This window comes from Sander lucioperca, chromosome 14, assembly GCF_008315115.2.
Source record: "Sander lucioperca isolate FBNREF2018 chromosome 14, SLUC_FBN_1.2, whole genome shotgun sequence".
NCBI classification, from domain to species: domain Eukaryota; kingdom Metazoa; phylum Chordata; class Actinopteri; order Perciformes; family Percidae; genus Sander; species Sander lucioperca.
Genome location: NC_050186.1, coordinates 516,642 through 534,751, shown reverse-complemented (window position 1 = coordinate 534,751; position 18,110 = coordinate 516,642).

Genomic DNA, 18,110 nt, shown 5'->3' with positions numbered 1-18,110 from the left:
CGACAAGAAGGCAACACAAAGGCGACAAGAAGGCAACACAAAGGCGACAAAAAGGCAACAAAAATGCAACACGAAGGCAACAAAAATGCGAAAAAAGGCAACACAAAGGCAACAAAAAGGCGAAAAAAGGCAACACAAAGGCAACAAAAAGGCGAAACAAAAATACAACAAAAAATGCAACACAAAGGCAATAAAAAGGCAATACAATGCGATAAGAAGACAACACAAAGGCGACAAAAAGGGAACTACAATGTGACAAAAAGGCAACAAAAATGCAACACGAAGGCAACAAAAATGCAACACGAAGGCAACAAAAATGCGAAAAAAGGCAACACAAAGGCAACAAAAAGGCGACAAAAAGACAACAAAAATGCAACACAAAGGCAATAAAAAGGCAACACAAAGGCAACAAAGAGAAGACAAAATGCGACAAAAAGGCAACAACAATGCTACAAAAAGGCAACTACAATGCGACAAAATGCGACAAAAAGGCAACTACATGTGACAAAAAGGCGACAAAAAAGCAACAAAAAGGCGGCAAAAAAGGCAACAAAAAGGTCTAAATAAGGCGATAAAAAGGCAACACAAAGGCGGCAAAAAAGGCAACAAAAAGGCAACACAAAGGCAACAAAAAAGACAACTACAATGCGACAAAAAGACAACACAAAGGCAACAAAAAGGCGAAAAAAAGACGACAAAAATGTAACCAAAATGCGACAAAAAGGCGACAAAAAGACAACACAAGGGCGACAAAAAGACAACACAATGGCGACAAAAAGACGACAAAAAGACGACAACAATGCAACACAATGGCAACAAAAATGCGAAAAAAGGCAACACAAAAGCAACAAAAATGCGACAAAAAGGTGACAAAAAAGGCAACAAAAAGGTGACAAAAATGTTAAGGCGACAGAAAGGCAAGAAAGAGATGACAAAATGCAACACAAAGGCAACTACAATACGACAAAAAGATGACAACAATGATGCAAAGGCAACAAAAATGCAACAAAAATGCAACCAAAATGCAACAAAAAGACAACACAAAGACGACAACAATCAACACAATGGCAACAAAAATGCGAAAAAAGGCAACACAAAAGCAACAAAAATGTGACAAAAAGGCGACAAAAAGGCAACTACAATACGACAAAAAGACAACACAAAGGCAACACAAATGCTACAATGCAACAAAAAGGCAACAAAGAGACGACAAAATGCAATACAAAGGCAACAAAAAGGCAACAAAAATGCGACAAAAAGACAACAAAAATGCAACAAAAATGCAACAAAAAGGCAACTACATGCGACAAAAAAGCAACAAAGAGGCGGCACAAAAGGCAACAAAAAGGTCTAAAAAAGGCGATAAAAAGGCAACAAAAAGGCGACCAAAAAGACAATAAAATGCGACAAGAAGACAACACAAAGGCAACACAAAGACAATATGACAAAAAGACAACACAAAGGCAACAAAAATGCTACAATGCAACAAAAAGGCAACAAAGAGACGACAAAAAGACAACAAAAATGCAACAAAAAGGCAACAAAAAGGCAACTACATGCGACAAAAAAGCAACAAAGAGGCGGCACAAAAGGCAACAAAAAGGCCTAAAAAAGGCGATAAAAAGGCAACAAAAAGGCGACCAAAAAGACAATAAAATGCGACAAGAAGACAACACAAAGGCAACACAAAGACAATATGACAAAAAGACAACACAAAGGCAACAAAAATGCTACAATGCAACAAAAAGGCAACAAAGAGACGACAAAATGCAATACAAAGGCAACAAAAATGCAACAATTTTTGCCTTTGTAATGCATTTTGTCGTCTCTTTGTTGCCTTTTTGTTGCATGTTACAAAAAGGCGACGAAAAGACGACAAAAAAGCAACACAAATGCAACACAAAGGCAACAAAAATGCGACAAAAAGACAACAAAAATGCGACAAAAAGGCAACAAAAATGCAACAAAAAGGCAACTACATGCGACAAAAAAGCAACAAAGAGGCAGCACAAAAGGCAACAAAAAGGCCTAAAAAAGGTGATAAAAAGGCAACAAAAAATGCAACAAAAAGGCGACCAAAAAGACAATACAATGCGACAAGAAGACAACACAAAGGCAACACAAAGACGACAAAAATGCAACACAAAGGCAACAAGAAGGTCTAAAAAAGGCGATAAAAAGGCAACAAAAATGCAACCAAAATGCGACAAAAAACAACACAAGGGTGACAAAAAGACAACACAAAGGCGACAAAAAGACAACAAAAAGATGACAATAATGCAACACAATGGCAACAAATATGCGAAAAAAAGGCAACACAAAAGCAACAAAAATGCGACAAAAAGGCAACACAAAGGCAACAAAAATGCAACAAAAAGGTGACAAAAATGTTAAGGTGACAGAAAGGCAAGAAAGAGACGACAAAAGGCAACTACAATACGACAAAAAGATGACAACAATGATACACAAAGGCAACAAAAATGTAACAAAAATGCAACAAAAATGCAACCAAAATGCGACAAAAAGGCGACAAAAAGACAACACAAAGGCGACACTGGCAACAAAAATGCGAAAAAAGGCAACACAAAAGCAACAAAAATGCGACAAAAATGCGACAAAAAGGCAACTACAATACGACAAAAAGACAACACAAAGGCAACAAAAATGCAACAAAAAGGCAACTACAATGCAACAAAAGGCAACACAAAGGCAACAAAGAGACAACAAAATGCAATACAAAGACAACAAAAATGCAACAAAAATCAACAAAAAGGCGACGAAAAGACGACAAAAAAGCAACAAAAATGCAACCAAAATGCGACAAAAAGGCGACAAAAAGACAACACAAAGGCGACACTGGCAACAAAAATGCGAAAAAATGCAACACAAAGGCAACAAAAATGCAACAAAACGGCAGCAAAAATGCGACAAAAAGGCAAATACAATACGACAAAAAGACAACACAAAGGCAACAAAAAGGCAACTACAATGCAACAAAAGGCAACACAAAGGCAACAAAGAGACAACAAAATGCAATACAAAGACAACAAAAATGCAACAAAAATCAACACAAAGGCAACAAAAAGACAACAAAAAGATGACAATAATGCAACACAATGGCAACAAATATGCGAAAAAAAGGCAACACAAAAGCAACAAAAATGCGACAAAAAGGCAACACAAAGGCAACAAAAATGCAACAAAAAGGCAACTACAATGCAACAAAAAGGCAACAAAGAGACAACAAAATGCAATACAAAGGCAACAAAAATATAACAAAAATCAACAAAAAGGCGACGAAAAGACGACAAAAAAGCAACACATATGCAACACAAAGGCAACAAAAATGCAACAAAACGGCAGCAAAAATGCTACAAAAAGGCTACTACATGCGACAAAAAGGCAACAAAAATGCAACAAAAAGGCAACTACATGTGACAAAAAAGCAACAAAGAGGCGGCACAAAAGGCAACAAAAAGGTCTAAAAAAGGCGATAAAAAGGCAACAAAAAATGCAACAAAAAGGCGACCAAAAAGACAATACAATGCGACAAGAAGACAACACAAAGGCAACACAAAGACGACAAAAATGCAACACAAAGGCAACAAGAAGGTCTAAAAAAGGCGATAAAAAGGCAACAAAAATGCAACCAAAATGCGACAAAAAACAACACAAGGGTGACAAAAAGACAACACAAAGGCGACAAAAAGACAACAAAAAGATGACAATAATGCAACACAATGGCAACAAATATGCGAAAAAAAGGCAACACAAAAGCAACAAAAATGCGACTAAAAGGCAACACAAAGGCAACAAAAATGCAACAAAAAGGCAACAAAAAGGTGACAAAAATGTTAAGGTGACAGAAAGGCAAGAAAGAGACGACAAAAATGCAACACAAAGGCAACTACAATACGACAAAAAGATGACAACAATGATACACAAAGGCAACCAAAATGCAACCAAAATGCAACCAAAATGCGACAAAAAGACAACACAAAGGCAACACAATGGCAACAAAAATGCGAAAAAAGGCAACACAAAAGCAACAAAAATGCGACAAAAATGCGACAAAAAGGCAACTACAATACGACAAAAAGACAACACAAAGGCAACAAAAATGCAACAAAAAGGCAACTACAATGCAACAAAAGGCAACACAAAGGCAACAAAGAGACAACAAAATGCAATACAAAGACAACAAAAATGCAACAAAAATCAACAAAAAGGCGACGAAAAGACGACAAAAAAGCAACAAAAATGCAACCAAAATGCGACAAAAAGGCGACAAAAAGACAACACAAAGGTGACACTGGCAACAAAAATGCAACACAAAGGCAACAAAAATGCAACAAAACGGCAGCAAAAATTCGACAAAAAGGCAACTACAATACGACAAAAAGACAACACAAAGGCAACAAAAATGCAACAAAAAGGAAACTACAATGCAACAAAAGGCAACACAAAGGCAACAAAGAGACAACAAAATGCAATACAAAGACAACAAAAATGCAACAAAAATCAACACAAAGGCAACAAAAAGACAACAAAAAGATGACAATAATGCAACACAATGGCAACAAATATGCGAAAAAAAGGCAACACAAAAGCAACAAAAATGCGACAAAAAGGCAACACAAAGGCAACAAAAAGGCAACTACAATGCAACAAAAAGGCAACACAAAGGCAACAAAGAGACAACAATATGCAACACAAAGGCAACAAAGAGACAACAAAATGCAACACAAAGGCAACAAAAATGCAACAAAAAGGCAACTACAATGCAACAAAAAGGCAACACAAAGGCAACAAAGAGACAACAAAATGCAATACAAAGGCAACAAAAATGCAACAAAAATCAACAAAAAGGCGACGAAAAGACGACAAAAAAGCAACACAAATGCAACACAAAGGCAACAAAAATGCAACAAAAATGCTACAAAAAGGCTACTACATGCGACAAAAAGGCAACAAAAAAGCAACAAAAAGGCGGCAAAAAAGGCAATAAAAGGCCTAAAAATGGCGATAAAAATGCAACCAAAATGCGACAAAAAGACAACACAAAGGCAACAAAAAGACGACAAAAAGACAACACAAAGGAAACAAAAAGGCAATTACAATGCAACAAAAATGCAACAAAAATCAACAAAAAGACGACAAAAAAGCAACACAAATGCAACACAAAGGCAACAAAAATGCGACAAAAAGACAACAAAAATGCAACAAAAATGCAACAAAAAGGCAACTACATGCGACAAAAAGGCGACAAAAAAGCAACAAAGAGGCAGCACAAAAGGCAACAAAAAGGCCTAAAAAAGGCGATAAAAAGGCAACAAAAAGGCGACCAAAAAGACAATACAATGCGACAAGAAGACAACACAAAGGCAACACAAAGACGACAAAAATGCAACACAAAGGCAACAAGAAGGTCTAAAAAAGGCGATAAAAAGGCAACAAAAATGCAACCAAAATGCGACAAAAAGACAACACAAGGGTGACAAAAAGACAACACAAAGGCGACAAAAAAACAACAAAAAGACAACAATGCAACACAATAGCAACAAATATGCGAAAAAAAGGCAACACAAAAACAACATAAATGCGACAAAAAGGCAACACAAAGGCAACAAAAATGCAACAAAAAGGCAACAAAAAGGTGACAAAAAGGCAAGAAAGAGACGACAAAAATGCAACACAAAGGCAACTACAATACGACAAAAAGATGACAACAATGATACACAAAGGCAACAAAAATGTAACAAAAATGCAACAAAAATGCAACCAAAATGCGACAAAAAGGCGACAAAAAGACAACACAAAGGCGACACTGGCAACAAAAATGCGAAAAAAGGCAACACAAAAGCAACAAAAATGCAACAAAAAGGCAACTACAATGCAACAAAAATGCAACACAAAGGCAACAAAGAGACAACAAAATGCAATACAAAGACAACAAAAATGCAACAAAAATCAACAAAAAGGCGACGAAAAGACGATAAAAAGGCAACAAAAATGCAACCAAAATGCGACAAAAAGACAACACAAGGGTGACAAAAAGACAACACAAAGGCGACAAAAAAACAACAAAAAGACAACAATGCAACACAATAGCAACAAATATGCGAAAAAAAGGCAACACAAAAGCAACATAAATGCGACAAAAAGGCAACACAAAGGCAACAAAAATGCAACAAAAAGGCAACAAAAAGGTGACAAAAAGGCAAGAAAGAGACGACAAAAAGGCAAGAAAGAGACGACAAAAATGCAACACAAAGGCAACTACAATACGACAAAAAGATGACAACAATGATACACAAAGGCAACAAAAATGCAACAAAAATGCGACAAAAAGACAACACAAAGGCGACACAATGGCAACAAAAATGCAAAAAAAGGCAATACAAAAGCAACAAAAATGCGACAAAAATGCGACAAAAAGGCAACTACAATACGACAAAAAAACAACACAAAGGCAACAAAAATGCAACAAAAAGGCAACTGCAATGCAACAAAAATGCAACAAAAATCAACAAAAAGACGACAAAAAAGCAACACAAAGGCAACAAAAATGCGACAAAAAGACAACTACATGCGACAAAAAGGCGACAAAAAAGCAACAAAGAGGCAGCACAAAAGGCAACAAAAAGGCCTAAAAAAGGCGATAAAAAGGCAACAAAAAGGCGACCAAAAAGACAATACAATGCGACAAAAAAACAACAAAAAGACAACAATGCAACACAATAGCAACAAATATGCGAAAAAAAGGCAACACAAAAGCAACATAAATGCGACAAAAAGGCAACACAAAGGCAACAAAAATGCAACAAAAAGGCAACAAAAAGGTGACAAAAAGGCAAGAAAGAGACGACAAAAATGCAACACAAAGGCAACTACAATACGACAAAAAGATGACAACAATGATACACAAAGGCAACAAAAATGCAACAAAAATGCAACCAAAATGCAACCAAAAGACAACACAAAGGCGACACAATGGCAACAAAAATGCGAAAAAAAGGCAATACAAAAGCAACAAAAATGCGACAAAAATGCGACAAAAAGGCAACTACAATACGACAAAAAAACAACACAAAGGCAACAAAAATGCAACAAAAAGGCAACTACAATGCAACAAAAATGCAACAAAAATCAACAAAAAGACGACAAAAAAGCAACACAAAGGCAACAAAAATGCGACAAAAAGACAACTACATGCGACAAAAAGGCGACAAAAAAGCAACAAAGAGGCAGCACAAAAGGCAACAAAAAGGCCTAAAAAAGGCGATAAAAAGGCAACAAAAAGGCGACCAAAAAGACAATACAATGCGACAAGAAGACAACACAAAGGCGACAAAAAAGCAACAAAGAGGCAGCACAAAAGGCAACAAAAAGGCCTAAAAAAGGCGATAAAAAGGCAACAAAAAGGCGACCAAAAAGACAATACAATGCGACAAGAAGACAATACAAAGGCAACAAAAATCAACAAAAAGGCGACGAAAAGACGACAAAAAAGCAACACAAATGCAACACAAAGGCAACAAAAATGCAACAAAACGGCATCAAAAATGCTACAAAAAGGCTACTACATGCGACAAAAAGGCAACAAAAAAGCAACAAAAAGCCGGCAAAAAAGGCAATAAAAGGCCTAAAAATGGCGATAAAAATGCAACCAAATTGCGACAAAAAGACAACACAAAGGCAACAAAAAGACGACAAAAAGACGACAAAAAGACAACACAAAGGCAACAAAAAGGCAATTACAATGCAACAAAAATGCAACAAAAATCAACAAAAAGACGACAAAAAAGCAACACAAATGCAACACAAAGGCAACAAAAATGCGACAAAAAGACAACAAAAATGCGACAAAAATGCAACAAAAAGGCAACTACATGCAACCAAAATGCGACAAAAAGACAAAACAAAGGCGACACAATGGCAACAAAAATGCGAAAAAAGGCAACACAAAAGCAACAAAAATGCGACAAAAAGGCAACTACAATACGACAAAAAAACAACACAAAGGCAACAAAAAGGCAACTACAATGCAACAAAAAGGCAACACAAAGGCAACAAAGAGACAACAAAATGCAATACAAAGGCAACAAAAATGCAACAAAAATCAACAAAAAGGCGACGAAAAGACGACAAAAAAGCAACAAAACGGCAGCAAAAATGCTACAAAAAGGCTACTACATGCGACAAAAAAGCAACAAAAACACGGCAAAAAAGGCAATAAAAGGCCTAAAAATGGCGATAAAAAGGCAAAACAAAGGCAACAAAAATGCGACAAAAGGCAACTACAATACGACAAAAAGACGACAACAGTGATACACAAAGGCAACAAAAATGCAACCAAAGGCAACACAAAAGCACCAAAAATGCGACAGAAAGGCAACACAAAGGCAACTAAAAGGCGACAAAAATGCAACAAAAAGGCGACAAGAAGTCAACAAAAATGCAACAAAAATACGACAAAAAGGAGTCAAAAAAGGCAACTACAATGCAACAAAAAGGCACAAAGGCGACAAAAAGATGGTAAAAATCCAACACAAAGGCAACAAAAAGGCGACAAAAAGGCAACAAAAATGCAACAAAAATGCAACAAAAAGGCAACTACATGCGACAAAAAGGCGACAAAAAAGCAACAAAGAGGCAGCACAAAAGGCAACAAAAAGGCCTAAAAAAGGCGATAAAAAGGCAACAAAAAGGCGACCAAAAAGACAATACAATGCGACAAGAAGACAACACAAAGGCAACACAAAGACGACAAAAATGCAACACAAAGGCAACAAGAAGGTCTAAAAAAGGCGATAAAAAGGCAACAAAAATGCAACCAAAATGCGACAAAAAGACAACACAAGGGTGACAAAAAGACAACACAAAGGCGACAAAAAAACAACAAAAAGACAACAATGCAACACAATAGCAACATAAATGCGACAAAAAGGCAACACAAAGGCAACAAAAATGCAACAAAAAGGCAACAAAAAGGTGACAAAAAGGCAAGAAAGAGATGACAAAAATGCAACACAAAGGCAACTACAATACGACAAAAAGATGACAACAATGATACACAAAGGCAACAAAAAGGCAACAAAAATGCAACCAAAATGCGACAAAAAGACAACACAAAGGCGACACAATGGCAACAAAAATGCGAAAAAAGGCAACACAAAAGCAACAAAAATGCGACAAAAATGCGACAAAAAGGCAACTACAATACGACAAAAAAACAACACAAAGGCAACAAAAATGCAACAAAAAGGCAACTACAATGCAACTACAATGCAACAAAAATCAACAAAAAGACGACAAAAAAGCAACTACAATGCAGCAAAAAGACAACAAAAAGGCAACTACAATGCGACAAAAAGGCAACACAAAGGCAACAAAAATGCAACAAAAATGCACCTACAATGCGACAAAAAGGCAACACAAAGGCAACATAAAGGCAACTAAAAGGCGACAAAAATGCAACAAAAAGGCGACAAGAAGTCAACAAAAATGCAACAAAAATACGACAAAAAAGAGACAAAAAAGGCAACTACAATGCGACAAAAAGGCAACACAAAGGCAACAAAAAGGCGAAAAAAAAAGGCAACTACAATGCGACAAAAAGGCAACAAAAAGGCGACAAAAATGCAACAAAAAGGCAACACAAAAAGGCAGCTACAATGCGACAAAAAAGCAACAAAAAGGCGACAAAAAAGACAACTACAATGCGACAAAAAGACAACACAAAGGCAACAAAAAGACAATGCAACAAAAAGACGACAAAAAATGCAACACAAAGGCAACACAATTGCGACACAAATGCAACAAAAAGGCAATAACAATACGACAAAAAGGCAACAAAAAGATGACAAAAAGGCAACCAAAAGGCGACAAAAAGGCGACAACAAGACGACAAAAATGCAACAAAAAGACGACAAAAAGGCAACAAAAAAGGCAACAGAAAAGGCGACAAAAATGCAACAAAAAAGGCAACAAAAAGGTCTAAAAAAAGACGACAAAAAAGGCAACAAAAAGCCTACGAAAAGGCTTTTTTACAATGCGACACAAAGGCGACAAAGAGACGACAAAATGCAACAAAGGCAACAAAAATGCGATAAAAAAGGCAACTAAAAAGCCGACAAAAAAGCAACTACAATGCGACAAAAAGGCGACAAAAATGCAACAAAAAGGCAACACAAAAAGGCAACTATAATGCGACAAAAAGGCAACACAAAAAGGCAACTACAATGCGACAAAAAGGCAACACAAAGGTGACAAAGAGACGACAAAATGGCGACAAAATGTCAATAAAGGCAACAAAATGCGACAAAAAGGCAACACAAAGGCGACAGACAACAAAATGCAACACAAAGGCAACAAAAATGCGACAAAAAAGGCAACTACAAAAAGCCGACAAAAAGGCAACTGCAATGCGACAAAAAGGCGACACAAATGTTGCGACAAAGAGACGACAAAAAGGCAACAAAAAGGCAATTACAATGCGACAAAAAAGCGACAAAAAGGCAACACAAAGGCAACAAAAATGCAACTAAGGTTGCAAAAATGCAACAAAAAGGCGACAAGAAGTCAATAAAAATGCAACAAAAATAAAACGAAGATGAGACAAAAAATGTCTACAAAAGGCAACAAAAAGGTTGCAAAAAAGGCAAAAAAAGGTCTAAAAGAGGCGATAAAAAGGCAACACAAAGGCAACACAAACTCTTTTGTCGTCCTCGTCTTCATCTGAACTTTCTACACAGGTCGCCTGGTTTTCACACTCTGTCAGTTTACACGTCTGTGCACCTGAGGCCATTTGCAATACACATACTCGTGGGAGTGAACACTTTTTTGTGCAGTTGCAGGCGAGTAGATCCAGGACAGCTTCAGGTGCTGGCTGGCCTTCCATCCAGTGCAGCACCAACTGTTCACCTTCCTCCTCTGTCTCCATCTTCCATCCTCTGACAACAGGGCTTGGCACTTGTGGGTCCTTTTCTAAACATCTTCTCCAAATACCAGCCTGATAGTTTGCTTCGCAGTGTGTGTTGCCTCAAGCATCTTGCACGGTGGGAGTTGATGACTCTCGATTTCACCTTTCCTTGCACAGAAAAAGTGGTACCTGAGCTTGTTGATCATGGTGGTTGATGCTTTTGGGGCATAGAGGACACATGTAAATGCCTCCAGTTTGTTGCTCAGTTCTGGTGAGAGGTCCCATTCCTGGCCCAACTGTTTATTTGTTGTTCATCAGGAGTGTAAGTGCCCTTGTCTTCCCTTTGCCTGCAAAAGCGCTTACTCCTATTCTGTGTAGGCGTGCAACCCAATGAGAGCCCTAGTGTCCATGCCAACAGTGGCTGCAACCTTCCTGATAGCTACCAGCCTTGTATGGGTTCTTGTGCCACACTTCATGAACAATGGGGCCTCAATCTTGTCATAGAATGCTAAAGACATGATAAAGACATCTGTGTCTTCTGAACAGATAACTATAGATTGGTATCCCTCTCTTGCGGCATGAGCGGCATGGAGAAGTAGTTGTCCATCTGCTTCTTCTTGTTGACATTGAGAGTTGACACCTCCTCACTGTCTTGATATGTGATTCTGTAACATTTGTCAATCACAGCTGCATATAGAATCTTCTCCTGTAGCTTTTCTCTGTATTCTGGCTTCCTCCATTCATTCACTATGAAGCTAATGAGACTAGTTTTGTTATTGACTTTGGTCAGGAAGCTCCTCCACTGCCTCACCATCCAGTGAGCAGTCCAACGAGAAGCTGTTCTAGTTGATCTGGTAAGGTGATATAACCACTATCTTTCACATCAGATGGATAGAATGACCAGGGGGTCACAGTCATCTCCTGTTCAATGATTGATCTGATATGTGACGATGTCTGATCTATGATCTTGTTGACATTGGTTGATTTGGCCCTCCAAACGTTGAGTTCCCTCAGCAGATTTTGATTTTTCAAGACAACATCCTTTCTAGAAACAGTTTGAGGAACCATCAGCAATTTGGCTTTGTCATCTGGAAATATATCTACAGAATTTCCCAGCTCATTTTCAAGCGTCCTTCGAATGTTCTTCTTTGTTGAATCCCACAGGTCACTTGTGTGAGGACAACTGAGTGATCACTAAAGCAGTCAGACATAACACCAGACCTTATGATTCTATTCGGGTGTGTAGTGAGTATCCAGTCTAGGGGTGATTCGAGTAGGCTCATTAATTAATTGAGTAAAACTTAAACTATTAAGTATATGTTTTTCTTTGTTAGAAGACTTATCTAACCAATTTATATTAAAATCACCCAGTATTATAAATTAATTTCTACAGGAAATGGAATTAATAGTAGCGGTCAGGAAATTAAAGGACTCTCCAGGTGAAGAGGGTGGCCTATAGACACTACCGATTGATAAACATTTATTTGCGAGAAAGATTACCTTAACAAGACACATTCAAAATGTAGAGGCTCATTGTGGGTATAATTAACTCAGAAACGAGATCAGAGGAAACATAAATCGTCACACCTCCACCCCTGGAGCACCAGTCAGATCTATATAAGACATAATTTGTGAGGTTTATTTCGTTATCTGAGATGTTACTGTTAAGCCATGATTCAGACAGTGTAATAATATTAGGTTTATGGAGAACAACCCATGCACGAAGTAAGTCAATTTTTGGCAAAAGACTCCTAATGTTTAAGTGAATGATTTTTAAACCTTTAGCATTCATCCATCCATTGAAAGTGCAAAAATAACCAGTAGTAGGCCTTCTGTCACTTATTAAACATAAATATGAAAGTGATTGAATACAATGATGCATGTTTACAACCATAAAGGTTCCGTAATTCATAAGTTAGAGCAGTACAGATACACACATAGCACATAGACATACAGAAAAAACCCACAAAAAAAACACAAAACAGCCACACCCTTCAAGACAACCCAGCAGCCCCAGACACCATATTCCGGAGCATTTCCGTGAGTAAACCAAAATATGATGGTAAAGTCCATCTATTGAACTCAGGACTCTGCATTAATAAGAAAAAAAAACAGAAACACAAAAACAAAAATAAAGTTGTCTACTTTATATACATCATTTCAAATTAACAGCTAACAGATAGGGGGTAGTAGTAGTGCCATCTATGGCTGTAACATACCAAAGCAGAAGAAGAAGTGACTGTCATCTTTACGGCAGCAGGATGTAAACAAACAATGACAACTGAGACTATATACTTGTTGCATCTAACAACAATTGAAAAACACAAGAAGAGTGTTACCAACACCAACAAAATAAGCACCTTAACAGTAAGGGGAAAGAAAAACTCAGTTTATTGGACTTCATACTGTTAAGTTAGACTTGTGAGATACAAGCTATTAGCTGAAGCCTCAATCATCAGCCTCACCTCTGATAATCGTTATCCAGGAGAACTGATGTAGCTAGCTAGCCTGCACTGTAGCAGTTACAGTGCAGGTTAAACAGTGTATTATTACACTGTTTAACCTGCAAGCTAGCTAGCCTGCTAGATAGCTAGCCTGCAAAAAACACCAAGCTTACATTAGCTACTGTTACAGGTACAGCTATGGGTATAATCTCCCTCTGTCTATTCCCCATAAATTCACAAGCACAAGAGAAAAAGTATTTTGTACTTATATTTAATACCCCTGGAACTCATTGGAAGTTGATTGAAGATGGGATGGCATAGTTGGTAGTGTTGTTATAACCAGTCAACTGAACCAACGATCTTTTCACAAAACTGACAAAACCTTGCTTTGTTTTTTTGTTTTACAACTGTAATAAATAGGCCATTTGGCCCTGGACAATAGGGTATTCTATTTGTCCATTCTATTGGCTCTATTCTATTTTGAAGACTTGTGCTGGCTGCACAGGTCTAATTTTTTTTATTTTTTTTTTATTATCTTTTTATTGGGGAATTTCACATCAAATGACAAGTACAAATGGAATTACAGTTGTTAACATCAGAATTGTACAGAACCAAAGGTTTTGTATCAATAGTTTCTTGCTCCAGATGTCCAATGTCCATTCCCTTTCGATAATATGTAAATACATTGTATGTTTTTCTTTTTCATACATAAATATGTATGAAAAAGAAAAACATACAATATAACTTTTTACATCCAGAGGGGTATAGAAGCAAAAAGTAAATACATAAAATGAAAAAATAAATAGAAATGTCTGTAGCAGTTTGGCATCGTTCAGTTGTGCTCACATCACTGAGGGCACAAGTCTAATTTAAGGCTCTCACAAATATGGGTATATTGTACATTTTCTGAATCATCAGAGTGCCTTGAGTATTGAAGTTGTTGAGTTTTGTGCTGATGTTCCTTCATGCCCCAGGGATAAAAGAAAGCATACAGTTTAGGTGGAAATTGTGAGAAAATGTGTGTTATTTCTGGTTTAAAGAAGTCATATGTGACAAACACAGAAGTCTGTGTTTGTCAGACTTAAAGGTCCCCTTTCCCATTGGAAACCAAGCACATATTATATACACATATTATTGACAATAATATGTCACCTCCATGAGCCTAAACCAGATATACACCAGATTTCAAAAACGGAATTTATATTAGGGGGCTAGTAACTTCATGAGCTGAAAAAAAGTGATTTCGCTACCACCCCTACACTGCTATCGTGATTTTTCTAGTACTAGGGGTGTATACCTTGCCAAAAATCACTATGAGACCACTATCCCAGATGATACCGATGGCCCAAATTTGGGGCCCTGGGTCATGGACTACAACTAAAAGGTGACAAAAATGTAACAAAAAGGTGACAAAAAGTCAACAAAAATGCAACAAAAATACAACGAAAAGGCGACAAAAAGATGACAAAAATGCAACAAAAATGCAACACAAGGCAACAAAAAGGCGAAAAAAAGACAGCAAAAATGCAACAAAAAGGCGAAAAAAGGCAACTACAATACGACAAAAAGGCAACAAAATGGTGGCAAAAATGCAATACAAAACAACAAAAAGTCTTTGCGAAGTCTTTGAGTTGAAAAAAATTCAACAAAAACGTCTCAAAAGGCAACAAAAAGGTGGCAAAAAAGGCAAAAAAAGGTCTAAAAGAGGCGATAAAAAGGCAACACAAACTCTTAAGAAGTCTTTGAGGAGTCTTGGAGTTGAAAAAAAGGCAACAAAAACGTCATGGGACATGTTCGACTCCTGTGTTTCTGCTCTCTGCCGTGGCTGCTGGCTTCATTCCATTTCAGATTGCCGCCGCTGGCCGGCCGACCGAACACAATACAATACATGAGACAAATACATGAAACTGTATTTTATTATTATTAATATCTTCATTGTCAACCTTTTCCCATCACTAGAACCTCTCTTCCTATCAGAATCTCTTATAAAGATGTTCTTTTTATGTCAGAATCATGTGTATTGAGTTCCTAACTTCTTATGTCTGAAGTTGTCCCGTGAATAAAACATCTCTGCAGTCATTTCCTACCAGAATCTATGATAAAGATGTTTCTGTGTCAGGATCATGCATATTGAGCTCCTATAATATCAGAATAGAAACATATAAACCTTGTTTCCATCACTAAAACAGCTTTGCAGTCATTTCCTACCAGGGTGTTTTAAAAAGATGTTTCTATGACAGAATCATGTGTATTGAGCGTCAGAGAGCTTTTTTGGCGTGTAGAGAGAAGACACACCAGCCCGATAAATGGCCGTCGGACCGTCTGGCGAAGTCGGTGACTCGAGTCTGTTCAGTGTGTCCCGTGCCGTCGGCCGTCCGCATTCATTTTGGCCGACCCAACATGTTCAGTCGGGAGACAGGGCAGTCGGGACTCACCCGGAAATGGCGAGCAGATGAGCCTCTCAAAATCTGACGAAAATCTTTTAAACTGACCTTTGTCAATCTGAAATGAAGACAGATTCAGAAACTGTGAATTTCCCAATATAGTCCAGCTGCGGCTTGCGTCCGCTCACGCCACGCCCCCGTCACGCCACGCCCCCGTCACGTCACGCCCCCCGCTCACGCCACGCCCCTTATTTTCTTCGCCTTCAAAATAAAAGCCAGTTTGGGGTGGAACTATAGAATGTCAGTTCATATTGTATTGGATTCGTTTTTTTAATTTGCTAATACATAATACATTGAACTGCAAACAACAATCATCAGTTCATGTTGTATTGGATTCGTTTTTTTTTATTTGCTAATTTATAATACAAACAACAAAACTTCAAATATGTATTTTAAAAAAAATCTATATCCGTAGTATAATTTCAATCCCTCTCACCACTGCATAGATGCTTGGAAATGTATGCATTTGACTTTGTTTTAAAGATGTGGGGTCAGAAGTGGAGGAAGAAGAAGATATTGGTGACAGGAGGAAGGAAGTAACAGGATTATTTGGCAATGGGAAAGAAACAGGGGACAATGCCTTAGTTAAGGGAGTTTTTCCTCGCTACTGTCACACTAAATGCTTGCTCTTGGGGGAATTACTGGAATTGTTGGGCTTTGTAAATTATAGAATGTGGTCTAGACCTACTCTATCTGTAAAGTGTCTTGAGATAACTCTTGTTATTTTATACTATAAATAAAATTGACTTGAATGAGATAATTTGTTGCTAATAACATTTTATTCAAAAACAAAATCAAAACATACGTATGTCACAAACAGCAAATTACTTACAGTAAGGCTTAGAAGAACATGTTTGGCACAGTTAAAAGCCAACAAGTAAGAGTGTTTTTTTAAGGTGAAGTTAGAAAGAATATCAATCAATAGAGAGTCAATAGACAGAGCCTGTTAACTTTCTCTAGGTCAAACACAGAAAATTGTTAAGAGTCAGGAAATAAGGCAGGACTGCCTGATTAAAACTACTTGACAAGACAAAATAAAGCAGATAGGTTTTATGCTTTGGACTAAATAATATAACTTTGGGTTTATTCTCATTCTGCTGTAAAAACGTTTCAGTCAACCAGGCTCCTGGAGATGATAATAATTGGTTAGTTTACTGTAATTATTAGGCTCCAAAGGTACATACTGTAGGTAAATCCGTACCTGTACCTGTCTATTCTTGTTTTGCACATGATAATATGTTGTGCACAACTAGGATAATAAATAAATGAAGGGGAAGGACCGAATCAGAGGAAGGCACTGGTGAAATCACAGTAATAAACATAATATAATTATATTGTGATAACGTTTTGACTTATATACTAATGAGCTATAACACTATTTAGGAGAAGAGAAGTGAAGCTGGATAGGCTTCACAGCTACAGACTGTTTAGATTCAATGTTTCACCTGTTCAACATGTCTGGACTGTGGGAGGAAGAAAGGAAACCCACACGGACATGGGAGAGATCGTGACTGTACTGTAAGTAAACACAACCACATGCAAACACATGCTGCTGAACACAGAAAGACCCCCGCTGGTTTGAAACAAGAACATTCCTGCAGTAAAAGTGCTGAATACTGAGTCAACCATGAAGATGTAAATGTAATGGATGGATGTAAATATATGAGAGGACATGTTAGATTGACATGAGTGGGGCTGGGTAGGGATTTGCCTTCTTGTAGTTTTTCTTCATCTTATTCATCTGTTCTCCATCAAACCCTCCTTATTTTGTGAGAGTAATTGTTGTGTTCCGAACAACCTTATGTAAGTATTTTAGAGTTTTTGGTATCCTGGTGATCAATGAACAATCTTTTTCACCATCTCTCTTCGGGTTGACCTCTGGTCTGAGAAGATGAACCTGTTCTTCTCTCAGGAATTCCCGTCTCTCTTAAAGTTTTCACTTATCCAAATATTTCAAAATCTACTGGATGGATTGACACAACGTTTGGTGCACACATAGCTCAGGGTGTCTCTAGGGTCACAGCAAAGTCACACACACTCCAATAGGAGGACACAAAAAGGTGGGTGACAGCAGCTGTGTTTGTTGCATGGGTAGGTCCTGGTAATGCAACTACTGTCTGTGTGTGTTCTCCTTTTCCTGGGCTGGTCACAATAGAGTACATTTGAGTAGAAGGCTTTCTCTAGATCGAAGCACTAAAAGAGAAAAAGAGAGTAATTAATGCAGCAAGTACATATTAAATTATTTTTTCACACCCCTTTGTTACATAAAAAGAATAGTAATTGTATTATTTATTTGTT